At 34.0% G+C, this 25,418-nt stretch overlaps 1 protein-coding gene across 9 annotated transcripts in view; it reads right to left on the reverse strand.

The window, feature by feature from the left end:
- ARL15 (ADP ribosylation factor like GTPase 15) overlaps positions 1-25,418 on the reverse strand; it is a 580,734-nt gene that overhangs the window by 3,170 nt on the left and 552,146 nt on the right. The window lies entirely within an intron of this gene.

Below are 25,418 nucleotides of genomic sequence, written 5' to 3' on the forward strand. Positions count from 1 at the left end.
CCAATCTACATTAATCACTATAATTATACATACTTCTTTAACACTGACATACTGGAAATAGATTGTATGAAAAATGACTTGATTTGCACATTTTTTCTCTAAATTGTAATACAAGTAGATAGGTAAAGGATTTTTGATTTCAATATAAAAGGAACTCACTGTTGAATGTTTTTCATTGGTACAGTTTATAATTAGGCTATGACTTAGTAGGTAAGATGTAGAATTGTTTGAGGTATATAATGATTCAATGATTAGTCTAGAGTCAAATAGGTAGTTTCTATTTTTGTTTTTTCTTCCCAGGTTATTTATACTTTCTGAATCCAATTTTCCCTGTGCAACAAGAGAACTGTTCGGTTCTGCACACATATATCGCATCTAGGATATACTATAACCTATTTAACATGTAAAGGACTGCTTGCCATCTGGGGGAGGGGGTGGAGAGAGGGAAGGGAAAAATCAGAATAGAAGAGAGTGCAAGGGATAATGTAAAAAATTACCCTGGCATGGATTCTGTCAATAAAAAGTTATTTAAAAAAAAAGTTAGTTTCTATGGCACAATTTGAATAAAAGCCCCTTGATATCAATCCCTATGATATTTTACTGTATGAACTAGGCCAGGATATACTTCTTTAGTTACGGATGTTTATAAGAAATGTTTTTTATACTCATAAATAAGTACAATTAGGATCAATATTTCTCCTGTCAAAGAATATGATAGTAACTATTTATCTACTAAATTAAAACTTTGAAGAACTATAAACATTAGAGAGAACATATTGATGAGTAATAATAGATATGCAAAAGAGGGAATCAGTAAAACAATTTTTTAAAAAAATGTACTGTAGAAAACCAAAAAAAAAAAAGTATAGAAGGGGATACACAACACTTCTATTGCTATCTTATTAAATTCACACACACACATACACAAACACACACATACATACACACACACACTTTTACATATGCATATTGAGATATATCTTTTGTTTGTTGCTGAGGCAATTGAGGTTAAGTGACTTGCCCAGGGTCACACAGCTAGGAAGTGGTAAGTGTCTGAGGCCAGATTTGAACTCAGATCCTCCAGACTTCAAGGCTGAGCCACCTAGCTGCCCCTGAGATATGTCTTTTAAAAAGGAACTATATATCTATGCTGGTCAATTTCATGTAAAATTTTTCTGTGTATATTTAAATGTTTCTTTGTTTTTTAAATAAAGCCCTTCTTGTTTTGTCTTCTTTTTTATATACATATGATCTGAAAACCATCAAAATGTTATATAAAGAAAGTTTTAGCAAGGTTTCAGGGTGAACCATTTAACAATTAGACTATGTGCCATTTTTGATTTTATATAGTGCTAAAGGTTCCAATATATTTAGTAATGACTAAGTTCACAATAAAAAAAAAGAAATTTTAATTAAAAAAACCACTAGAAATGTAGTTTCATTCTGAGATCAGAATGCAATGACAGCCAGGGTTGATGAATCAGAGCAACAAAAGTGACAAATTGACATTTAACATATGTAATAATTTTCTCATTAGATTTTTGCAAGAATCCCATGAAGTAAATACAACCACTCATTATCTCCATTTCTCATTTCACTGAATCAGGAAACTGAGGTGTGAAGAGGTTAAATGACTTGGTCCCTGATCACATAGCTACTAACGGAAAGCTTTCCAGATTCAATGCTCTCCCTTATTACGTGCCAATCCTTACATTGTTTAAATATCACATGTACACATTGTTAAATAACATCTTTAGTCCCCAAAGATAATATATGGTTCATATTTCTATGAATGTTCATACTCCCAAACAAGCACTGTTTCACCCTCTTTTTAAGGAATCATATGTAATTTATTTTTAAGGGGGCAGTAAAAATAAACTGTTTCTAATTTTACCAACAACCCTATCCATAGAAGAAGTTCATTATTTATTGATCTGATGCAACTGGTAACCAGTAGAAAGACAGAAAAGGATTTATAGAATAGGACATATTTACAGGACATATTTGCAGGACAGATTGGAGGAATCAAGCATAAATTTGTTGTATAAGACACAGAAGTCAATTGCTCTAAATAGAATTGAAGTTTAATTAATGTTATTTTTTTCCAAAGTCTCATAGGATCTGTTATTAAAAAAAAAAAAAAAGAGAGGATGGGGAGATTGCATCAGTTGGACCCAAAATGGCTGAAACTTGTACTTATGGTGCAATGTAATGTTTGATTAACCAGAACTCACGTCAATAGACATAGTACACATACGCAACTGTACAGCTTGGAAAAGTTTTTACTTTTGACAAATTTACTAATTGCTGATATGTAGGCCAGTGTTATACATACTATTAATGCATGAGATGAAAAATAAGTCTGATACTTTAAAAGATCCCTGTCATATTAATAACACCCCCTGGAACAACTTCCTATAAATACTTTGATTAAATATTAGCATTCTTTTATAGCCAATTCTAGGCACATTGAAAATTTATTTGGCTGCCTGACTCTAGATAATGGTTACATATAAACTGATAATGAACAACAAACTGAAAAACTTAACACAAGCTAAAAATCAGCGTCAGTCAATGATTCCTATTGTAAATATTTAAGCTTTGAAAATTCACTTGAATACACATGCGTACATATGCAGTGTTGCAGAAGAAGCTTAGGGCAGTGGTAACCACATGACATTATATAATAAAAGCAGAGAGTGAGAGCAGCACAAAAACTTTGCCCAAAACAAAATTTAGTATGGCCATCTGATAAAGAAGGCTAATGGTGTGCAGCTGACAAAGAGGGCCAAGTAACTTGAGATTTTTAGACCTCTAACCCAAGTGAATGTCTAGCACACACCCCCTACTGGCAGACAACAGCTATTTACTGGCTGAGTACTTAAGACACCCACATGAAAGATACCAATTTCAAAACTAGTCTTGGCACAAGAGCAATATCAGATATTGCAGGCGCATATGTTTGTCACAGAGCTTTTCATAACCCTAGGTTTTGTGTTTCTGAAAACGCTGACTTCACACACACACACACACACACACACACACACACACACACACTCACTGAGCAAAATGCTTTGGGAAAATGAATTTGATTTGACAGGACTCTTTCTTCTGGATTCTTTATTAGATGCTTGAAGTGTCCCAGCCAAACTGCTGAAAAATGCTGAAACAAGAAGACAATAATCATTGCACAAGAGCTTCTGGAGACAGCACTTATGGGAATTACATCAGAGTACAGCTGTCTGGCATACCTGTGGCTATATGGCTATTTGGGGGATACCCACAGAGTGGGTATTTGTTAGGAAGCAGTTTTGTCTCTAATCCAAATATGGAAAAACACAACATTCATACACAAACTATCAAATGTTTTTGTTACGCCACGATGACTCTTCAATAACACTAAAGTATAAGATAATTTGCTTGACTATATTCTGTTATTTAAATATTGCCCTTATTGTAAAGTCCTAATGCAAAAGGCACCAGTTGACACCATCTTATGGTAGTTTACGTTTGCAGCAGCTGTTATAACTGTGATACATTACATAACAAAACAAAGTAGTCACTTAGTAATTTTTTTTTTAATACTTCCTTGAGAAAATAAATAATTAAAAGTCTTTTCTCTACTAGAATAACTCACATAGTTACAAGGAACTTACGCCAAATGAAATGGACTTTACTGTCCATTTCAGATTTCTAATTCACATAAATTTATTGTGATCAATTCTACATATATTTGTATGCATATCAATTATAGAAATTGAAATATTTTCTTCAAGAAGAGTCAGAGAAGGTGCTAAATGTGGCAAGTGTTGAGCAGAATTTTTTTAAAAAGGAAATTAATTACATCTTATATAGGAAATAACTGTTCATGATATAGATAGCAGTCATTTCAGACTCAGTTGTCAGTGTAAGTCAGATCAATGTTCAAAGGTAAAAAGATAACTGCATTCAACTGTAAAATTTCTAGTTTAAAGAAGCAATTATCTCCAAAAATTAGAAATGGACAAAAGTAAAGACACTGATTGACTTTCATTTCTTAGAGAAATTTAAGTAATGTATAATGGTAATCACAAGGAGACGGTAAGAACCCAGAAATTGCCCCAGTGAGAAAATAAATCTCCTTGCCCAGGTGATAAATTTTTAGTACAAGATCACTTGCACAACATTAGAGAGGAGGAAATGGAAATCTATGAGTAAAATAACCTCATGGAAGAGTGAAAAAGGATATGTGAGGGAAATATACTGGCTTTATTAGATCAACAGTTAGCTAAGGCAGATCATTCTAAATGAAATGAAATGGGAAGAAAGACAAATATGAAACAATACAGATTTTTCAGGGTCTTTTTTTTTTTAATGATGTATTTTAAAGTGATGTATTTTCCTTGGTTATGGTAAAATTTCAAAATCAGAATTCGACTTCAGTGGAAGATATGGTATTTGATATTTGAGAAAAGACAAAGAAGAGAAGATGGATTTGACAAAATATGTACCAGTTTCCAGAATCTAGAGATAACAATTTTTAGACATCCATGAATTGATTCACAGTGTAAGGGGAAAGGGAACAAGCATTTATACAATGCCTATAAACTATCAGGCCCTATATTAAACACTTTACAAATATCTCATTTGATTTTCTCAACCACTCTCAGAGGTAATGCTATTACTGTTCCCATTTTACAGCAGGTGAAATTTATCACAGATTTACTAAGTTTCTGAGGCTGCATTTTGAGGTCTAACCTTGATTTCAGGACCAGTGCTTTATCCATTTTACTCTACCTAACACTAGTACTTCTAACTCAAAGTAAAAAAAAAAAAAAAAAAAAATTAAAAAAAGAGATCATTAGGACTGGAAAGGAAAAAATAGGGATAACCTCTGTGATACTAGTACTTAAGATTATAACAAAAAAGAATGAGGAAGATCTTCGGTGATTTGGGGGATATCCCATAGGGGAATTATTGAAAGAGGTGGGCAAGAATCACAAAATCACTGTATTTTGACACAATAAAGTACAGATAGTCTTAGTATACTAAATCTTATCATTGATTAACAAGAAAAATTTAGAATGAAAGTGGTGATGAATGGAACTATCTTTTAAAAAATAGTATTCTTTCTCACAATTATATATCAGTACAATTTTAATCACTCATTTTCACAAGATTTTGAGTTCTCAATTTTTTTCCCTCCCTTCCTTTCCCTCTTCCAAAAACAATAGGCAATTTGATGTAGTTTACACATGTACTGTCATATAAAATACATGTCCATATTAGTCACAGTTGTAAAAGAAGAAACAGATAAAAAAGAGAAACCATGAAAAAGAATAAAGTAAAGGAAAAAAATGCTTTGGTCTGCATACAGAGTTCATCAGTTCTTTATCTGCATGTAGATAGCATTTTTCTTCTTGAGTCCTCTGTATTGTCTTGGACATTGTTTTGCTGAGAAGAGCTAAGTAATTCATTCACAGTCGATCATCACACGATGTTGCTGATATTGTATACAATGTTCTGGGTGGTTTTTGTTTTGTTTTGTTTTGTTTTTGTTCTGCTTATTTTACTTTGCATTAGTTCATACCAGTTTTTCTAGGTTTTTCTGAAATCTGCCTGTTCTTCATTTTTGTTGCACAATAATATTCCATTACATTCATATATCACAGCTTGTTCAAGCATTCCTCAATTGATGGGTATCTCTTTAAATTTCTAATATTTTGCCATCACAAAAAGGGGCTGCTATAAATATTTTTGTACATGTAGGTTCATCCCTCACATCTCTCTCTCTCTCTCTTAAATCTCTTTGGGATTCCTATCTAGTAGTGTTATTGCTGGGTCAAAGAGGATGCACAACCTGGTAACCTTTTAAGGCATTGTTCCAAATTGCTCTACAGAATGACTGGATCAGTTTACAACTCCACCAACAGTGCAATAGTGTCACAATTTTCCCACATACTTCCCCAAATTTAAATTTTTTTCTTTTTTGTCATAGTAGCCACTCTGGAAGGTATAAGGTAGTACCTCAGAATTATCTTAGTTTCGATTTCTCTAATCAAAAGTGATTAAGAGCACTTTTTCATATGTCTGCAGAGAGATTTCTTCATCTGAAAATTCATATCGTTTGACTATTTATCAATTGGAGAATGGTTTGTAGTTGAATGTAATTCTTAAGTAATGAGACCCGAATTTTCTAACTAATTTAAATGACTGCATTTTGTAGAGAGGAAGATATTCTATTTCTTATCTGAAATCTAATCATGGTAGGAAGGGGGCAGATCAAAAATTGATGTAACTGATCCAGGGAAATGATGTTGACAGGATGGCTGAACCAGCAAGTCAAAGAGAAGAAGAATAAAAGCAGGGCATATGGATAAATGGGAATAATTCAATCCTGGAAATTTCCATCCGTATCCATTTCTCTTTAGCACAATCAATCAATAGAAATTCTGAGTTCTCATCTGTGGTCCCTTAGGAATTTGAAATATCAGTTTAAAATATTTGTGGCCTTCAAGGTGGTATGCCCAAGTCTCAGCAGTCCTTAAGCCAAAATTTTCATTAACTTGGCTGAATTTTTGATAAGTTATTTCTCTGTACTGGATAGGCCTCAGTTCCTCTTCTGTGAAATGAAGGGTTGAATTACATTCCATTTTCTTAAACTGTGATTCATGATCTCATATGCAGTCTCATAACTGAATATGGGGGGTAAAAATTATGATTATCAGCAAATGTTTGGTTTGTATACTTTACTCACATATCTATATACATGGGGGTCACATAAAAATTTCTTGGACAAAGAGGGATTGGCAAATGGAAAAAATTTAAAAAGCTCTGAATTAGATAACCTTTTAGACTCTTTAACATTCTTAGATTTGGGGGTTCTGACATGGTTTTGAATTGCCTATTTCACCCACTAATTTTTTTTTAAACTGATTTCTTGGTCCCCATATATGATGTGTTTGGTATGAAGAAAAGCAGTCAATTTTTTAAAAGAGGGCTATTTGGAATTTAAATTAGTCACAAGAAAGAACAATTCAAATAGGATAAAGGGAACTGGGGAAAAGAAAACCATTTAGAAACAAAGGAATCTTTGAGTTTCTCTTCACCTGTAGAAAAAGTGATTTAATTTTATAATATAATCTGAGCAGAAAAGTGAGGAGGGATTCTGAAAAATACAAAAGGACTTAATGCTGAAGGTAATGGATAAGACTGGCAAGGAAGGAAATTAAAAAAAAATTGGTAATGGAATTAGATAAGTTAAAGAAAGAAAATCAAGAGAAGTCAAAAGATATTATAGGCTACAGGTACAAATGAAAGAAAAGAACATGGAGTCTAAAATGAGAAAAAAGTGAGAACATTAAAACTATTATTAATTTGATGCATGATGTCAATTCTATTCAAGTTTATTCATTTTCCCCTTGTAAATCACCTTATTAAGCGTAAGGTGCCATTTTGGGAACTGGTGATATACAAAGAGTGAAATTCAACAGTTTCTACCTTCAAAGAACTTACACTCTACTGGAAGGAGGGTAGAATTCCACTGTATTTTAAAATCCTCTCAAATTGCAACGTTTTCATTTTTCCAAATACTAGACAAACAGTCCTCATTCAGATTTAGTTGGTTGTGGATCTTGGTTGTGAGCTCCCTTATAAAACTGTAGTCATTGTTTAATTACAAGAAAGGTGACTGAAATAAAGCCAAAGAGGATGAGAAATATATCCCTTAGTTCCAATTAAGTAGATGTTAAGTGAGAATGAATGGAGTGAAGAATGTCCAAGGCTGTGGTTTTGTGAGTTCCTTCCTATTCCTGTTAACTTAGAAATTCACACATGGGACGACACTTCCTAAGATTTTATGCAAGGCAGAAGATATTCTACACGTACACATGGGAATGTACAGAAATGGGGACATCAAATACAATTTTGTATTTTTTTTCCAGGTCCTTTTGTTTGTTTGTTTTGTTTTTAAGGAAGCATGAGTGTAGATATGGGATATGACCTTTAAAGCTTTGTTGTCTTATTTATAAGATCACTGGGAATCCTGCCTTGGTAATCTTCACCAAAGTAAGCAAGAACTTTGCCCACACTGGGAATCCAGGACTGGGCTTTCAGAAAGGAGATAAAGTACCCCAGTATCATTAAGATTCCTCAGAGTACATTCTTGGCAGCTTGTTCAAAGAAAGGTTAGGATATATAGAGAGGTAACAGCTGTTCTCCTTCTCCTTGTATGGACTAGAATTTTGAAATCCTTAGAAAGGTACTAAATATGTCATAAAATATAAAAACAAATAATGAAACTAAAACTAAGCAATGATGTTAGATGAAGAACATACTTCATTCACGGAGAATACATTTTAATTCCAAATAAACTTTGTCATACTCTTGAACAGGTTATAAACATAGAATGGTTTGTAATTTACTGAGCAGCAATAAGGATCATTTAATTACCATATGTTTTTTAGTCTTACAATATTACTTTATAGATGTTTGGGAATTGCTGATTGTGATTACCAGTAACATTTTTTTTTCAAAAAGGTCAAATTTGAATATGTAGTCTATAGTTAGGTAGTCTAAGATACAAGTTGTAGAAGAAATTAAAGGAAAAAAGCCTGTAAGAGTCTTCAGAACAATTAGGGACCACTGTTGGTCTTTTTTCCTGATTTTTGGAAGTCTCAAGAGCTCCTAGAAGCTAAAATTTCCAGAAAGAGATTATATTTTATTATGCTTCCATTGCAAAACTGAGATGGCAGAGTTTACATAAACTTCTGTCCATCTAAATTATTCTAACACCTTTACCTCAGTTTTATTCAGATGAGAATCTAGGCTAAAGATCCTCTGACAAGCTGACAAACTTAAGACAGAGAGTCAACAAGCATTTTTAAAGCATTTACTATGTGCCAGGCACTGTGCTAAACCCTGGGGATACAAAGAAATGCAGCAGTCAACACTAAAAAATTCAACAGAACAAATGTAGGCATCAGTGAAGATTTGTAAAGGCTGTTTAGGATTTTCAAGTAGAAGCAAAAACAAAAACAAAACTATCAATCCTCATTAGCTCAGAATACTAAGGCTAATGGGGAAAACTTCTGCTCTTTCAAGAAGTGAAAGAAATATTATAAAAATGAAATTAAACTGTAGCTATCTTGACTTTAAACACACTTAAGAAATACAATATTGGTGGAAGGCAATGAGTTTATCACTTCCTTTGTGACCTGAGCATTTGACGGGCTATGACTGGCCCTTACCATCATTTATAAAGCTTGTTTTTCTTTAAAAAAAAATTTTTTATTAAAGCTTTTTATTTTATTTTTTAAATTTTTTTTATTATTTGATTTTTATTTATTCATTTATTTATTTTTGCTGAGGCAATTGGGGTTAAGTGACTTTGCCCAGGGTCACACAGCTAGGAAGTATGAAGTATGAAGTATCTGAAGATCAAATTTGAACTCTGGTCCTCCTGACTTCAGGGCTGTTGTTCTATCCACTGTGCCACCTACCTGCCCCATAAAGCTTTTTATTTTCAAAACATATACATAGGGGCAGCTAGGTGGCGCAGTGGATACAACACTAGCCCTGAAGTCAGGAGAACCTGAATTCAAATCTAAACTCAGATACGTAACACTTCCTAGTTGTGTGACCCTACGCAAGTCACTTAACCCCAATTGCCTCAGCAAAAAAACAAAAAACAAAAAACAAAATATACACATAGATAATTTTCAACATTCACCTCTGCAAAACCTTGTGTTCCAAATTTTTTTTTCTTCTTCTCTTCCCCCCACCCGCTCCCCTAAATAGGAAGTAATCCAATGTTAAACGTTCAATTCTTTTATACATATTTATATATTTATCATGCTGCACAAGAAAAATCAAATGAAAAAGGAAAAAAAAAAAAGAGAGAAAACAAAATATAAGCAAACAACAACAAAAATTGAAAATGTTATGTTGTGATCTACACTCAATCCCCACAGTTCTCTCTCTGGGTGCAGATGGCTCTCTCCATCACAAGTCCATTGGAATTGGCCTGAAATCACCTCATTGCTGAAAAGAGCCACGTCCATCAAATTGATCACCATATAATCTTTAACAGTTTGTTTTTCAAGAGAATAAAGTAGGCACGTCTTATGGCAATTTCACTTATCTCAAAACATTCTTAGACTTCTTCTAAGGACATCATCCATTTCCTAAAAGCATTAAATACCCAAGTACATCACTTAGGTCATGTGTGGTGCTTTTTAGTCAGGATACCCTCAGTAGAAAGAACTTAAAATTGGGAGATAATAGGCTTAGGTTTCAATCCTGATTCTGTCAATAACTATACTTAACTGCAGTTTCTGTCTTCAACTTCCTAATTTGTAAAAAGAAGGGTTTTAGATGAGCTATTTAAGTTTTTTTCTCAAATCTTCTGATAGCTTTTGTTTCTGTATCACCTTTAATTTTGAGTATATCCTTCACTCCTAATTGAGTCACTTCTTGCAACATAGTGTATAAACAAGAAAAAGGCAATTCAGTAAAAGAGGCTAATCAACTGAATCTGACAGTACTTATAAGATCTTGTCTTCCATCTCTTAAAAGAAGTGAGGCAAGTATATTGTTTTTCTGTACAGCCAGAGGTGGTCAAAATGTAGCACTCAATCTCATTTTCTTATTCTTTTCATTTACATTGTTATAATCATTAAGTATATTATTTCCCTGGTTTAAGTAATTTCACTTACTTAAAGTAAGTTCATGTGAATCTTCCCATGCTTCTCTGTACCTATTATAGCCTCTTATTATTGTACCTCTTTTACCAAGGTATTGTCTTTTCATATTTTTCTTCCTTTGTTTTCATTCTTTATCTAATTTTTCTTCTGCTATTCTTATCTGATTTTGAGAATCATTTTTTAGTTCTTTCAGGGATTCTTATAGGGCTGGTGTCCAAGCCAGTTTTCTCTCCTTCTTTCCCAGAGATTTTGCTTGTAGCTCTTTTAACTCCCTTGTCTCCTGAATCTGTGTCTTGATTTTTCCTGTCCACAAGTAGCCTTTTATGATCAAGTGTTTTTGTGGTTGTTGTTTTTTGATCTTTTCTACTTTTATTTCTTGACTTGGAACTTCATGTTAATATCGGTTCTGTTCCCAGCATGGGGTTTAAAGAAGCATTGTCTCCAGCATCAGACTTTTTCCACACTCCTGTTTTCAGAGCAAATTCTGGTAATTTGGAAGGTTTTGCTGCTTCTAAGACGACAGGACCTGGGAAGCTCTCTTGGTCTTCACTCTGGTTCTTATCCATGAAGAGTCCCTTACTCCTTGGGAGTGCAATCACTACTGCTCCCTAGGATTCTTTCTGAAGTGTTACTGTCCCTCAGGGTTACTGTCCATTCTTACTCAGAAGTAGGTATAGACAAGAGTTATTAAATGGTTGCTCTTTGGGGCTCCCACTTGCTCTGGATGGAAAGTACTTTTCTCTGCACATGAACTATGACCCAGAAGTGGATTTCAGCAATAGGACTGCCAAAAAGCATCTGGTTCTGGATTCAGTATTAGCATAGGGGTTTCATTATCATTTTTTTCTGAGTAGTTATTATCTCTGGCCTGAGAGTTCCCAAAGCTAGTGTTTCTTCTATCACTACAACCTATCACTACAACCTAATCCCATTACTGCTGTTTTATCCATGTGGGCTCCAGGCCAGCATCCTTTCCTGTGTCATACATTGCTCTTTCCGACTTCTTATGTTGTCTTGGGCTGGGAGACTATCACTCTGACCTTTTGTTGATTTTGACACTCTAGAATTAAATTTGATATATTATTATTATTATTAAGTTATCTGAAGGAGAATGTTGCGAGAACTTGGCTGAGTACTTGCTCTACTCTAATTTTGGTTCTATGCCTCCACCCTCACCCTTCATTTCTCTTACAGAGTACCAATATTCAGTTACATCCACGTACCAAAATTTATTTGGCCATTCCCCAAAACTATAGGCATAGCCTTTGTTTCCAGCATTTTTGTTTGTTTTTGCCACTACAAAAAGTGCTGAAAAGAATGATTTAGTGTATATGAGAGCTGTTTTTAATTTTTTTGAGCATTTACACCCAGGTATAACATCTCTAGGTCAAAAGGCATGGGCAGTTTAACATTTAGTCTTCTTTTTAAATGTATAGCTTAGAGGGACTCTAAGGTTTCTTCCAGTTCTCAAATTCTCTAAAACTATGAAATCATCTAGTCAACCCCTCATCCAAAAAATGAGGAAAGTAGGTTCAGAGATGTAAAGTATTTTATTCAAGGTTATATAGACAATGCTAGAATTACTTTACTTCACCCACTTGAGTAAAAATTGCTAAGTCACTTTATCTTGGGGCCTCAATTTTCCCTACAAGTAAAAATGAGGGGACTTGTGCTAGATATTCCCCAAGATTTTATCCATGGTCCCATGATTCAGTTAGTGGCAGAGCCGGGACACTGGTCCTCTGACGATAAATCCAATGTTCTTTCCACAACACCACATAAGTGTGGTGCTTAATTGCTCTCTCATGATTTATTATGAGCTTGTCTTATCTCTACAACTTGATGATCAATTCAAGAACTGTTTTTGTTTCTGGGCTTTTTTTTTTTTAATTTAACATTTCCTCCCTTTCATGTTACCTTGGTAGTAGTGAGGACAAAGATGTTTACTAATATGGACTGAATCAATACTAGAAAAAGATGTAAATTATATAGCATATAACATTATATTCTATGTAGAAAAAGGTGAATAAAGAAAGAGTTATGGGATCAGAATGCTTGAAAGAAGTCACCATCTCTAATTAGTTGAGGAAGGCTTCAGGGAGAAGGTGAGATTTCAATAACTGCTTAAATATTGTAGACATTCAAAATTACCTATTTATTGATATGCTGGTGTCTGTCATTTTTTTTCAGTAATTTTTCAGTCATGTTTCACTCTCTGTAACCCTTTTGGCGTTCTGTTGGCAAAGATACTGGAGTGGTACATCATTTCTTTCTCCAGCTAATTTTATAGATGAGGAAACTAAGACAAACTTGCTCACAGTCACATAGACAGTAAGTGTCTTAAGGTCAGATTTGAACTCAGGAAGAGTTTTCTTAATTTCAGGCCTGACATTCTGCACTCTGGAAAGCTGCCATACCTCCATACTATACCTCCAACAAGCATTTATGAAGCATCATTGATTGCCAAGCAATGAACTAGAAACACAAAGGCAAAAAAGAGGATCTTTTTCTTTAAGATCTTATATTCTGTTGGAGTATATATACAAATAAATGTAAAATAGATGTGCTGTAAGTTCTAGATCATTTTAGAGAGGAGGAAGCGCGCTGGCCCTATAAGAATTGCCAAAGTCCTCATGCAGAAGATGGCACAGAGGCATCCCAGGAAAGGAAGCAGGGAGTGCAGAGAAGCCATGGAGAAGAAGAAGCAAAAGGACAATCTGCCCTGGCTCTGGAGCAAGGCAAGAAATACAGAGAGTTATTCAGAAAGGTGGTAGACCATCACTAGAACAAGTAGGCCAGTTTGACTGGAATGTGGGAAAGGAAGTAATGTGTACTACGTCTGGAAAAGGGAGACTGAGGGGTTGAGGGCTTTCAATGTCAAAAGTCTATTCGTTCTTCTAGATATACCAGGGAGCCCCCGGAGCAGGAAAGGGACATGGTTAGACCTGTGCTTTCAGATTGTCAAATGTGGCAAGCTGGCGAAAATTGGAATGGATTGCAATGAGACTAAAGGCAGGGATATCATCTGTAGGGCTACTGCAATACTCTAGGCACAGAGGTCAAACCCCAATGGTGGCTGTGTAGGAAGACAGGGGCAGGGGCACATGCAAGAGATTTTGTAGAAGAAAAATCAGTAAGTCTTGGCAACTAATTGGAAATGATGGGATGTGAGAGACTGAAGTACACTGAAGTTATGAACGTGGGTGACTAGACACAAATAGGGAAGTGATGTCATCTAGGGAATGGGATAGGAGGAAGAAGAGGAAAAATTGGAACACAAAGTTTTTCAAGGGTCAATGTTGAAAAATTACTCATGCATATGTTTTGAAAATAGAAAGCTTTAATTTAAAAAAAAAAGAGAGAGAGAAGTAAAGAAGGAGAGTGGGTTTGGGAGTAAAAATAATGAGGTTTGTTTTTGGATATGTTGAATTCAAAATGTCCATGGCACATCCTGTTGAACATGACCACAAGGGAGTTGGAAATGTGGTACTAGAGCTCAAAAGAGAGACTTGGGCTGAATATATAGACTTGGAAGTTACTTGCATGGAGGTAATAACTGAATCTTTATGAGCTAACAAAATCACAAGAGGGAATATGTAGAAAGAAAGGAAAAGATCACCCAAGATGGAGCCTTAGGTATACCCACATTTCGGAAGTGGGATGATGATCCAGCCAAGAAGACTAAAAACATGGAAAAAAAGATCCTATTTAGAAATCAACACCCAAAGCATATTTATATTTTATGTTGCTCCTTTAATCCAAGCATTTAAACAAAACATTCAATTCTTATTTCAGAAGAATAAAAGTATTTATGTGCAAAATCTCCACAATAACGATAACAATAATAAAAACTATATAACTGTACTTGTCTTTGTATGAAAGAGCAAATATCAGATTGTTCCCAACAAGATTCAGAATATATTTTTTATAGGCACATTCATACTTATAAACAACATCCCTCCCTCTATTTGCTTCTGTGAACATGTTTATTTTGTATTCTCTCCACTCATTTGGAAAATATTTGTTTTGATGTCAAGCAATATCAAAAGAGAAATATGATTCTGTATTACAGTTCTTTAGCAGTCTAATTCAATATCCTTCATGTCTAAGAGAATATTATATAACCACTAAACTTATCTCCAAGGAGTAAATATTGTAATACTTTAATAGTCTGTTCTGGAAAACTTCTTCCTGACAAAAAGGATTACAATATGACTATATAAAAATCCCCATCCACTAGTTAAGAGACTAGTTAAAGTATGTGCTGGACATTGATGGAAGTTAATGAGTGAAAGGCTCAAATTCACATATCAGAGACAACCAATTAGCTTGTCTGAAACAGAGGCTTGTAAAACTATCAGATACTTGTAAAATGGTCTGCTACACACGAGTAAGATGTTGTTTAAATGGCTTGCTTAACTAAATGCATTCACCATGAAATTGATTCTTTTAAAGCATTAAAAAAAAAAACCCAACCTTGATATAAGTCAACTGCAATGCTGAAAATAGGGGGTGGGGGTGGGGGGGGGGGGAGGTCTGGCATTATAAAGTCTAGATTTCATATCTGAGTTCTATATTTTATGAGGTCAGGGGTTATTAGAATGAGAAACTCATCAACTATCCACAACTGCATCTGCCGTCAATTACTGAAATGGTTTTATAAAACTGGCCATTCCTCTGCATTCTCCCCAGTGGTACTGTATGGTAGAAAGCATTTTGCGTTTACATTACGTTACCCCTTGCCTGTGCAGCTTCAGAATGAGATAACATTTTTCACATTTAAGATAGGGATCAAAATAACATTCCCCTATCTTTACTTCTTATTCTACTAAAAGTATGTGCTAATAATAATAATTAAAACCTGACTTTGAGTGATAATGACTTTATATTTTAAGTGATTGGTTTTTTTTTCCTATCTGAAATTCACACATTTAATCACACTTTTAATTCTCTTTAAAACTACTGAATACTGTTTGACAATCTACCCTAAATGCATGGAGGCAACTGCTTTTGATTAGAACAACCAAGAGAATATGCTTAAAAAAACCAAAATCTTCTCTGGGAAAATTCTGCACGCTCTTACTAAACCCAGTGGTACACTTGGTGTCCCTTCAGTGAGTAAGCAGATGCATAAAGACATCATACCATCACATTCTATGGTTCTTTACCTAGAGCTAATGATCTAGAAATTAACAAAGAAAGAAAGAAAACCCACTAAAAATAGTTTCAGCAAAGTTAAAAGTTGAGTTGAGATTAAATCTTATTTGATTTTTCCCCCCATGAAGAGAAAAGCAAACTTTGAGGATTACTTTTCTAAAGATTCAACATTATAGCACTAAGATATGAGGAATTATTATTAATACTAGCCAACAAGAAGAATGGAGCAGCTAGGTGGTATGGTAATAGAATGACAAGCCTGAAATCATTAAGATTCATCTCCCTGAGTTCAAATCTGACCTCAGATGTTTACTAGTTTGTGTGACCCTGGGAAAGTCCCTTAACACTAAAGTTTGCTTTAGTTTCCTTATGTGTAAAATAAGATGAGAAGGAAATGGCAAAACCACTCCAATGTATTTTGCAAGAAAATCCCAAATATTGTCATGAAGAGTTCAACACCATTGAAAAATGGCTCAACAACAACAACAAACACCCCAAACTCAAAAAATTCCAACAAGGTATAATGACTGGGATATTTATAGGCCAATTTAAGATTTCCAAATGTTTCACATACTTTTTTTCATTCTATTGTCACAACAAATCTATGATACAGATAACTTCCCCCATTTTACAGATGAAGGAACTGAGGATTAAAGATATTAAATGATATTTTCCTTGGCTTCTAGCAAGTGCTAGAAGCTAAAATGAACCTAGGTAGGTCTTCATGACTCCAAGTTCAATTTCCACAATACTGTGCTATTTTAATTACTCAAAATCATATTAAATGAAAAAAATAAGATCTTAATAAAATTAAAATATAACTCATGAATATGAATCAAAGAAATAAAAAATTCTTTGTACAGTGCTAAGTGCTTAACAAAAAGGAAAGGCAGTTTCTACTCTCAAGAAATTCACATCCTAATAGGGAGAAAGAACACACAAAGTTTCAGCCCACTGAACCTCAGGATATGACGGCAAAGCATGTCTAACCCTAGCCAAATGTGACAACTAAAAAATACAAGCTTAGAAACTGTCTTGAGAAAAAGAAAGCTATGCTATAAGCAGTCCTCAGAAATTATAAAGACTTCATGCTGAAGTGTATTCTTGGTGTCTCAAAAGTCTTAATGCAATTTATAGCTTTAATATCTTAAAATTTAAGCTTTTCCATCACTTAATTTTTAGGCTTCTTAAAATTTACCCTTCAGTGGCTTAAAACTGCGCTAACACTTTTGGGCATGTATATTGTCACTTGAAAGGCCAGTTCAAGGAATAGAATAATCAGCCAATGCCTAAACCAAAATTCTTATTAAGATAGGATATCATTAAGGATTTGGAGCGACTAAAACTTCCTACAGAAACATTCATTTTCTTTAAAGAATATTGCAGATCTCTCTCTCTCTCTCTCTCTCTCTCTCACACACACACACACACACACACACACACACACACACACACACACACACACACACACCAGGAGTACCTAGGCATTCATTACCAAAGACATATCGGGCATTTTTTTCACCTTGGACAAAACCAGTTGTTTTTTTTTTGGGGGGGGGAAGGGGGGTAAGAGTGGATGGAAACAGGGACAGAGAACAATCTGTGGTGATTTGACAATAGCAAAAAGAAAAAAACTCATGTCTACATTTTTTTCTTTTTTTTTTTTTTGGGGGGGGGGGGCGGAGGTAAGTATGTGTCAGATTCCTACTACAGTTACTCTGAGAAAGGTGACACATCATCTTTCCCTTCTTTTCCCATCCTTGGCTGGCATGTGATTCTATTTTTTCCATCCTTTCTTGGTGCTAGATCTTTTTTCCCCAGTCCCTATAGGAATCCTCCAGTGAAAGATGTGAGGTGTGAAAATTTCACACACTACCAAAGGGAAGAAAATTTACCACACTACCATCTCTCTCCAGGATGCTGGAGGCTAGGACAGATCCTTGATTACTCTCCCTCCACCCCCACCCCCCATCTAGTTAGGCTTCTGATTATATCTTTAATTCAAAGGTGCCAAAACATTGAAAAAAATCATTTCCCTCAAGAAGCCTTTATAAAGTACATTGAAGATGGCATCCATTCCCACTTACCTGGAGGGGAAAAACTAAGAAAGGATAAGAACTGAATCATAATGCAATCTACCCATAAAAGAAAATGAGAATTCCAAATTGCCAGTTCAGGGACTACACATCAGTTACATTGCTTTGGATACAAAGTAAATTTATTGCTTGATGAAGCAAACCTGTTTTTTCCTTTGCCACTAAATTACTTTGACCTTGAAACACTCTCCCTTTCTTCCCTGTTTTTCCTCTATAAAAGTGAATGCTCTTATAATATTGGAGGGAGAGAATCAGTTTGGCTGACTCCAAGAAAATAACAATGCAGTTCATATTTTTCCACCTAAAATGAAAACAAATGTCAATAAAAATGAGAAATAATACATCTTAACTGAGGCATCATGATAGAGTGGATAGCTCTAGTCTGGAATCAGGAAAACCTGGGTTCAGGACTGATGCTTCAGGATTGAGATTAAGTCAGGTTTGACACTTAACAGTAAGCTCTTTGATCCAAGCCAAGTCATTTAATCTTTATGTGCTTTATGAAAATATTTGCAACTTAATTGATTAAATCAGAGCAGTTTATAATCTGCTGTATAAAGTAAATTCTCATATTGGGATTTATTTTCCCATAGTAATTAAATCAATGTTTCATCTTATGTTTACAAAGACTTTATTCTATTTGCATGTATGTTGCATAATATCAATAGGTGATATACAAACATGATATTTGTGTATAATTGTGTAAGGATAGTTCCAATTTCTCTGATCTGTGAATCATATTATTGTACTGAAATAGCAATCCAAAGAAAAATAATGCTTGCCATTAGGATTTCAGATTCCTAAGACTAAATGTCTTAGGAGAGTGTAAATGTTTTAAAGCTCATTTATGATGAGTTTTAACCTATACCATTCTAGAAAAAATGTGGTTCTTACAAATAAAGTCCTATCTCTTAGATGCTTCTGATCAGACAACTGAGTAAGAATAACCTGCATTCTTGTTAGGAAATTGAATGCAAAACTCATTCATAAAACATACAACTGGTAAATTAAGATGCTTTTTGACCATTCAAATATTTGAATCTAAAGTACATCTATGAAGTCATAAGTACAGAAATATTCCAGTAGTAACACCTGACATATACGCATACATACATATTAGATATCTATGTCTATGGCACTACCCATAATCCTCAGAGAAATTCTACAAGGTAGATAGTGCTCATGTTATTATTATTCCTATTTTACAGATGAAGAAACTGAAAAGCTAGGTGATCACCCCAGAGATTCAGATGCAAACTCAAGTGTTTTGACTCCTATCCAGTATTCTTTTCAACCTTCAACACAAGATGACCTGGTACAGTATTCTGGCATTGGTATTGCAGCCTGACTTGTGCAAACTCCTATTGCTTAGTATGGAAAAGTTACAAAGCTTAGAACCAGTCACTTAAAGACTCTCACTGGTGGCTTTGCTTAGCCACTTCTGACATGAGGGTGATCTTTAACTAGTCAATAAAAAGATGAGGAAACTTACTACCTATAAGGCCCAGAGAAGAAAGCCACGGTGAGTATTATGAAGATAAGTAAATCTTTAGGGCTGGGTTCTGGAACTGAACTGTTCTCTTTGGGGAGGAGAATTCACTTTTTCAAGTTAGTGCTCAATGCACTAAGTGTGTGGAGGGATTAATTAAAAGATACTCCAATGGCCTAAAAGAATTGAAATTCCCACCGTTACTTCCCCAATTCCGTCTGGATAGTTTATTCCTTTATTCTGGGCAGATAGATTTTTCCAAGTCTCCCAAAGTAATCTCTATATTGATTTTTTTTTAAATGAACTGTTATAAATGACACAGCTGATTTAGGATTAAGTTTTTGAAAACTCACTTGTACTAGTAGTAAATGCTGAAAAATTACTGAATAGACACAACATGTGAAAAGCTCTTGGAGATATCACACACCACTTATCCACATCCTGACAGCCCCTACACACACACACACACACACACACACACACACACACACACAGAGTGCCCTTCCAGCCTGCCAGCTGGGTTTCATTTTTAAGAATTTCACACTGAATATAAAGTGCTATTTTGGCCATGTGGCTCCAGAAATGTGAATTTATAGTCTATTCAGCTCTTACATGAATGATTGACAGATAGAGGATTAACCAACTGGAAAGGATGAAGCCTATGCTTCTCCAGAATTTGTTCAAATTTCTAGGGATAGATAAGAATCACTAAATCCTTTGAAGTACAACATAGCAAGAAGTACTAAGTCCTATTAGAAAACCTCATTTTTACTTTGCTGGGAAATTACTGATTTATCTAGAAACTCTCCCTCACCTCTAGCTCTCTTGCCCTCTTCTTGGTTAAATTCATTCTGCCACCTGTAAAATGGAAATGTTACTATTTACCATTTAATTCTTTTTAATGATACTTCAGTTCTGAGGTATAGGCCAAAAGCTAAATTGCTGAAATGTGGTAATTGTCTGGAATTGCAACTCCCTAGGCAATTTCCAACGGTGGGGGCAGGAGGTGATAAAAGGGCTAAGGAAGAAATAATAAATAACATTAATTTGGTGTTTTACAGTTTTACAAAGCACTTTATTATCTGCTTGTGGAAGGACTTTTAGGGCATAATGGAAAAGCATTCTGAAAGTCTGGGTTCAAAACCCTGCCTCCATCATTTACTAGCTGTGTGATAACTGACAAGTCAATTAATTACTTCTCAGAGCCTTCTTTGTAGCTTTTTTTTTTTTTTTTGATGAAATTCAATATAGAAATGGTCATACTGCTACAAGGCTTTGTATCCAAAATAACTTTTTCTATTGAAATCAGTTTTTGAATCAGTCTTTGAGCTGATCATTGTATTCACATTTGTAAATAAAATTGAGCTTATTAATGTAAAAATGATTCTTAGTTCACAGATCATACAAAAACATATAGTGGGCTATATTTGGCCCATGGGTCCTAGTTAACCAATCCTTGCTAAAGGATCCTGATTCAAAGTCTTTTATATTTAGTGGCCTATACATGATCTAAAATGACAATTTTTTTTGTAATGGAATAAGTAAAATCAACAAGCAACAACAATTATGCTATGTACTGAAATACAATACAAAAAGGAGATAGTTCTTGCCCTTTATAGGCAGTTAATTGGCCCAGCAGGACCCAACTTCAAACCCAACCAAAGACATTTCCTATCCTAGCTTTGTGAATCTGGGAAAATCACTTCAAATTTGCCTCAGTTTCTTCAACTGTAAAACTGGGACAATAATAGCACATACCTCACAGAGTTGTTGTAAGGATCAAAAGATATTGCTCTTAGCACAGTGCCTAGCACATAATAATTGCTTAATAAATGTTTATTTTCTTCTCTCCTTCCCTTAAGGAGTTTATATTCTATTAGTAGACCATAACACCTGTACAAATAGTCATCAATAAACATTTATTAAGCACTTACTAAGCTCCAGGAACTGTGCTAAAGTGCTGGGAGTAGGAAAAAAAAAGAGGAAAGCTCACAATCTAGTAGGAGAGACACCATGTAAAATAAGATCATGTATATATGTATGTGTGTGTATATATATCTGTATATATATATATTATATATATATATATATACACATACATATTTTATACACATAGAGATATAGATATTATATACAAATATAAACATGATAAATTTAAATAAACAAAATAAATATAAATATAACTATAAGTAAACTATACATATACTTGTATATAAATGTGTGGTAATATTTTTAGGAAGGTATTAACCAATATTATGGGATTGGAAAAGTAGGGGGATGTAAAGTTATTATATGCAGACTCACTGAAAGCATCTTCAAGATACTCCTGGAACAAACTGAATGATACAGATGATAGTTACTGTTAACCTAAATCCACAATGTTTTTATTTCTTCCAAATACTAACATGTATATAGCACCTACTACTTGCCAAGCACAATTATAAACAGACCATCTAGTCCAACACTCTAATTGTATACAGGGTGAACGTTGGGCCCAGAAAGAGATGACTTGATCAAAATCACTCAACTAGTTTATGGCAAAATTCAAACTCAGGTCTTTTGACTTTAGAATCAGGGCCCTTTCTAGTCTACTCCAGAAGAGATGAGAGGAAAGGGTGATAGAATAGTTCTTTGATAGCATTAAAAAGGTAATATATTTTTGTTCTCTACCAAATAATTAACTTGGAGTTAGGAAGTAGTTCATTCCCTCATCTAGTATGCTTAAGTTTTTCTTAAGTTCTTCAAAATAAATCCTCTCCAAATATTATTTAACTAAGCATTCCTGACTTTTCTATTTTATTACAACCACTGTTTTTGTTTCACATTCATTGTCAATGAAAGATCATTGTGCCTACACAATTGTACTTACATCCACAGTTATGGCCAACAAATTTTGGGCATTTCATTGTAGAATTCCTCTGTATGACAAGAAAATGGTAACTTGGTAATTAAGATTGTTTCCTGGCTTGAAAGAACTTCTACCAGTGATATTCTCCCATCTAATCTTGAGGATGCGTGGGATGCACTCAGATCAAATACTCCGATACTGGTGCCAGTCTCAGGGTTAATGAGCACATCTAAACTTGTATCCTACAGAAGAAAACTGACATCAGAAGAAAGCTGACATCATATGAAAAATATCTTACATATCACATCCAGAGTCAAGTTCAGTCGTGCTCAGGAAAGGAAGAGCTTAGATTGCAGGTGGGGTCTCTAGTTTTTCAGTTACCCCAGGGAATGGAAAAAGTGTGTGTGTGTGTGTGTGTGTGTGTGTGTGTTTCTTTTATAAACATATGTCTGTGTTTTAAAGAAATAAAATCAATTAGTAATTGGGTAAAATTTCCTCCTTTTGACCAGTGACTAATGAACTAGTGATATCCACACTGAACTACTATACCACATTAAAGCTGTGGATAAATATACACATTATTATGAAAGATGAATGAGACAGCATAAAATAATATTCTTGAGATAACATCTATTTACTCGAGTATATGTAGGTAAGAATTCCTTTGATTTGCTGAGATGGGGATTATAGATTATTTGACAGCTTTGAGGTTCTCAAATTTAATTGTAATTAATTTCTTTCCATTCTCCTAATGCATTATTTTAATCAATAGTATCACTAAATACTTCAATAAGCTCATAAAGGATACCTATCAGAATATAAAAGATCACACCATTAAAATTTTAGTAAAGTTCCAGATCAGATACCTTTCATACCTAGAGCTATTAAGAAAATATTCTTAACCAAGGAAGAAATAGAAACTGTCACAAAAGCATATATATGATTTTAGTTACCCCAAACTGAAATGCATGTCCATGAACAAAATCAATGCAACTAAGCTAAGAGGGGAATGAAATCAAACAGGAAAAAAAAAATTTAGTATTAAATATCTCTTATAAAGAACTAATGTCCAAGATATATAGGGAATCAACACATATAAAACTATAAGCTATTTCCAATGTGTAAGTATTCAAAGGATATGAACAAAGTTTTCAAGATGGGAATTTCATGCAAGTTTACTCTGAAACATTTTTTAAGTCATGATTTAATATTTTATTTTCCCCAAATAATATTTTAAACATCTTTAATACTGTATGTATAGAAATATATTTTTAAATTTTGAGTTCCAAATTCTCTTTCCCTCTTCCCCCTCATTGAGAAGACAAACAATTTGATATGTGTTACACATGTGCAGTCATGTAAAATATTTTTACATTCTACACACTTTTAAGAGAAATGCAAATCATAACAACTTTGAGGTTTCAATTCATATCTAGCAAACCGACAAAGATAACAAAAGATAGAAATAGTCATTACTGCAATGGCTGTGGAAATACAGGCATAATATATACTACTGGTGGAGTTGTGAATTGGTCAACCAATATTAGAAAGCAATTTGGAAATATGCTAAGAAGATTTAATTTAAAAAAAAAAAAAAGTCCTTATCTTCTTTAACCCAGTGCTCCTATCTCTAGGCATATACGGCAAAGAGATTGAAGGCAGAAAATTTCCATACATTACTACTTTTTGTGTCAGCAAAGAACTAGAAATGAGCTAAAAATGACTGTATTACATGGAAATAATAAAAGTGTTATCTTATAAAAAACATAAAACATGAAGAATTTAGAGAAGCAAGGGAGACTTATATGAACTAAATCAGAATGAAACAGAACAGGAAATTAATATACTAAGTGACAACAATATAAACATAATTTAAAAATAAACTAGAAAAACACCAAACTGGATGATATATATTTATAATGACAACAGTATCTTTGGGCAAGATTTGCCAAAATACAATTTTGTGGAGGTGATGGATTATGTCTAGAATATTATATACAGTTGATAAAGTGGCTGGCTGTGATGAACTGCTTCTCCATTCCCTTTTTTTTTGGTTAATTATTACAAAGGACAAAACACTGGCAGGAGAAGAGAAGGATACATTCAGAAATTAAGGAGATATAAAACAAAAATATCAATAAAGATAATTTTTAAAAAATAGTTTTCTACAAAACGTATTTTTACTTTAGACTAAATCTATTGTAATCAATTCTAAGAGACTAAATTATTGTATGTGGATTTAAATCATTTGAAGCATAGGTTATTGGACAAGTTTTAGACATTTCTTTATGTAGGGAATTGTATTGTTTTGCTATTTTTTGTAATAGTATTTTACCCATGCTCCTTTCATCTATTCCAGCTCTCAGCATTTATAAGTGTAAGTCTTTTTTTTTTTTTTTTTTTTTTTTTTTTGGCCGAGGCAAATGGAGTTAATGAAAGGCTTTCCCAGGGTCACACAGTTAGGAAGTGTTAAGTGCCTGAAGTCACATTTGAATTTGGGTCCTCCTGACTTCAGGGTTGATGCTCTATCCACTGCACCACCTAGCTAACCCTCTAAGTGTAAGTCTTAGAACTTTTCCTCCTTTAGATAAAAAGAAACATTTTCCATAAGAACAAAGATTCAGGGCTGAAAAAGATCTCTGAGGCTCTTTTATCCAATTCATTTATTTTAGAAATGAGGAAGTTGAGGTTTAGAAATGTGAAGTGATACTCACAGTTTCACTTGTAAGCAAGAGAATGTAAATTGGAATCTAGGTCTAAATATCCACTTCTAATATTCTTTTAACTGCAGAATTTCATCTGAATCACTCCGACTATTGGGCAGAGCACCTTCCCAGAATTCTTCAGAAAATATACCACATAGATTATAAGAAGATTATGTAAATGTTCTAATGTAAAAAAATACACTTATTGCCTTAGAATGCAGTCCCTATTTCCTCATTATTTTCTATAAAATCACTTCTATAAAATTTACAAAATCACCACCGAACAAATAAACAACTCACATAGTAATATAGAACTTGCAAAAAAAACTGACCACATATGGGTCAGCATCCACATTCATCAATTTTGCCCAAATATACTTTTTAACCTCATCATGTAATACTTCCAGGTACGTGATCCTATAATCCAATCACAGTAGATTA

This window comes from Antechinus flavipes, chromosome 1 (assembly GCF_016432865.1).
Source record: "Antechinus flavipes isolate AdamAnt ecotype Samford, QLD, Australia chromosome 1, AdamAnt_v2, whole genome shotgun sequence".
In the NCBI taxonomy this organism is placed as follows: domain Eukaryota; kingdom Metazoa; phylum Chordata; class Mammalia; order Dasyuromorphia; family Dasyuridae; genus Antechinus; species Antechinus flavipes.